Genomic DNA, 3592 nt, shown 5'->3' with positions numbered 1-3592 from the left:
CCAGGGCTGATGCAGGCAAGCATCAGATTACAGAAGGCGAGAGCCTGGCTCCTGTCCATGCTGGGCTGGGGTGGCTGCAGCCAGCGCCGACAGGGAGGGAAATTGCAATGGATGCCTGCCTGGGCATCGCCCAGAGAGAGCTTCCTCCTCCTCCCCCAAGCCAGGAGGGGTGGGGGCTGTACCCTCAGGTTCGTGGAATTGACCCGCCTCAGCCTGACGTCACGGGCAGGAACATTTTCAGCGAGGCTGGGGTTTTGCTGGCTTTGTCAAAGGCGAGGCCAAAAGCATCTGGAGGCAACAGCCGCCCATTTCTCTGCCAGTACACGTGTGCACACCCGACAGCTCCAGCCATCTCCTTCCTGCTGCCGGTACCCTACCTCGGGACTTGTGCACCTGCAATGCCAAATGTTGTCCTCTCTCCTGCCCTACTCCTCCTCCCAGGTACAAGCGTCACCACCTCTGTGAAGTCCTCCCATACCTTCCCTTACCCCAGGAAGTTGGAATTTCCTCTGTTATAGAATTTGCATTCCCGAATATAATTTTTATCCATCTGTCAGTCTCTCTCATTAAACAGCGAATGCTTTGAGGGCAGGAGTTGTGCCTTATCTCTTTGTCCCCAGACTGGGGCAGGGGTGAGTACAGAGATGGAGTTCAGTAAAAGTTTATGGAGCTAATAAAAACAATAACCATCGTAATAATGGCTCATATTTGTTGAGCACTTACTGTGGGCCCGGGAGTCTGCCGAGAACTTCACACGCATGTTTGCGGATTTCTCACAGCGCAGGCGTTCTTGCAAAGAAGGAAACTGAAGCACAGAGAGTTCTCCTCATGGCCTCACTGCTAGTAACCGGTGGACCCAGGCCTGCCCCCAGAGCTGGTGTGTTTAACCACCGTGTGGACTGCCTTTCAGATGGAAGCTTTTCCCCAGAGGCCAAGTCCATCTGTCCCTGGGCAAGTCCCCTCTGGTCCTCTCTGGCTTCAGGTCCAGCCTGCTCAGCCGAAGGGCATTCTTGTGCTTGGACAGAGGTGGGGGCAGGGGAGAAATGCTTCATTCCAGGCCCCTTGGGAAGCAACCACGTGGCCAGGTGTTACTGACTCCAAGAGACCACGGCTCCGTGTGTAGGGCTTGGAGATGTTTGTCCTTGATGCGCCCTTGTTCTCAAACTGAGCTACTGAACTCACTGCCTTGCTGACTTCCCTTCTGGGCCCCTGAGTCCCAGACCCAAGTGTCCCACAGCCCAGAGGACATCTCCCTAATGACAGAGATGCCTCAAACTCAACATGTCTCCCCTGAGCCTGCACCCCAACAGGTGAGATCGGATAAAGACTCCAACCTCTCCTGCGGTTGAAGACTCAGGAGAAAGGTCTGGGCCAGAGGGAGATATGTGGGATTCAAGGGTGTGGGTGAGGTCACCACGGAAGAAAAGCAAGTCAAAGAGGAGGAGACGTCGAGGACGGAGGCCGTGGGACCTCTACGTTTAAGATGCAGCTGGAGCATAAGACAGAGCCCAGACAAAAGATGAGGCTGCAGGAGGCTTCCCTCCCAGGTCTCCCAGTCTCCCAGCTCTCCTCCCTCCCATCTTGACTCCAAGATATGCCAGGAGGATGTCCCCACAGGGCAAGCCGTCACAGACGTCACACTTAGATGTCCCTGATGGCTTCCCATCACCTCAGCTACATTCTCAGGTCACAGGGTTTACCGCACGGTGGTGACTTTAGGTGACCCACAAACTTAACTGCTATGCCAAACTCTGCACTCATGCTTGGAGACAAGGTACAGGTGGGTGTCACCACCTCAGTGAAGTCTGCCTTGATTCCTTCCCTTGCCCCAGCAAGCTGGAGCATTATGTACCATTGACTGACAGAAGAAAACCATCTCATTCTTCAATGTGCAAAGACATCAAGTCCCAGTTTGGGGCTTGTGGGCTTCTCTCTCATGCTCTCTGACACATGCTAAGCTCTCTTTTCTAACAGAGAGCTTCCCCAGGGGCTGCAACTTTCTGGCTATCAGAGCTGAAGTTGACTGCATCATTGTGTTTTTCCTGTCTGTGTTGTCCCAGTTACCTTCTGCTTCTAAGAAGCAATACTGGTGCTTCCTTTAGTTTCTACTGGTTTGACAAGTGTTTATTCACTTAACAGCTGTTTACTGAGCACTGCATTCATTTCCTATGGACGCTGTACCAAATTACCACAAACTAAATGGCTTAAAACCACAGAAATTTGTTCTCTTACAGTTCTGGAGGTCAGAACTATGAAAAGAGTCATGGGGCTAAATGCAAGGTGTTGGCTGGGCTATGCTTGCTCTGGAGGCTTTAGGGGAGAATCCATTTCTTTGCCTTTCCTGGCTTCTAAAACTGCATTCCTTGGCACCTGCCTTCTTGGTCCATCTTTAAAGCCAGCAGAGTAGCATCTTGCTTCAGTTGTTGTATTATCTTCTTCTGCTGCGGCTGCAGCCAAATCTCCTTCTGCCTCTTTTTTATAAGGACACTTGTGATTACAATTAGGGCCACCCAGATAACCCAGGGTAGACTTTCCATCTCTAGATTCCCAACTTTATCATATTTGCAAAGACTCTTCATGCGCCATAGAAGCTAACATTCACAAATTCCAGGGATTTTGGTGTGGATATCTTGGGGCTCCGTCATCCAGCTTCCCACAAGTGCCTAGCAGCACGTGCCAGGCAAGCAGACAAATCTCGCTGCCCAGGTGGAACTCATACCCTGCTAGAGGGAGAGGCAGACACAGAAACTATCAGTGTGAGAAATGAGTAAGCTGGACAGCATGTCAGAAGACGAGAAGTACTGTGGAAAGAAGAAAGTGTAGAGTAAGATAGAGAAGGTCCGGGAGTTCTAGGGCAGACGGAGGGACCAGTCTAAGGGTTATATGGTCAGAGGACACCTTCATGCAAGGGCATTATCTGATCAGCTTGAGGGAGTCAGTCATGCAGACATATCTGGGAGAAGAATGTTCCAGACAGAAGGAAAAGTCAGAGGTAACGAAACAGTCTTCTTTTAAAATAAATTTATTTGCAATGGAATAGTATTCAGCCATAAAAAGGAGTGAAGCACTGATACAATTACAACACGAATGAAACCCAAAACCGCCCTGCTAAGTGAAAGCAGCCAGCCACCAGGGCCATGTGTTGTGTACTTCCATTTATGTGAAACACTCAGAATAAGTAAATCTGTAGACATAAAGTAGATCAGTCTTTGCCGGGGCAGGGAGGGGAAAGTGGTGAGCGATGATGGGGGTCTCCTTTGGAGGTGATGAAATGCTTTGGAACTAGACAGAGGTGAATACACTGAGTACCACTGAAGTGTCCCCTTTAAAATGGTGAATTTTATGTTATGTGAATTTTACCTCAATACAAAATTTTTTAAAAAAATATATTTGAATTAATATTAAGTGAGTTGACAAAGAAAAATGGTAAGAGAAACTATAAGGAAAAACAAAATGCTCTGACCATAGAAGTCAGGCTAGCAGAAACTTCTCTGGGGTGGGGTGGACGGAAGTGGAGGGGCTCAGAAGTCCACGGCCCATGGAGAACTGGCTGGCAGTGACCTATTTCTCATCTTCATGGTGGGTACAAACA

The sequence above is a fragment of the Camelus ferus genome, chromosome 18 (assembly GCF_009834535.1).
Source record: "Camelus ferus isolate YT-003-E chromosome 18, BCGSAC_Cfer_1.0, whole genome shotgun sequence".
In the NCBI taxonomy this organism is placed as follows: Eukaryota; Metazoa; Chordata; class Mammalia; order Artiodactyla; family Camelidae; genus Camelus; species Camelus ferus.
The sequence above is the reverse complement of the archived record's forward strand: the minus strand, read 5'-3'. Positions refer to the sequence as shown.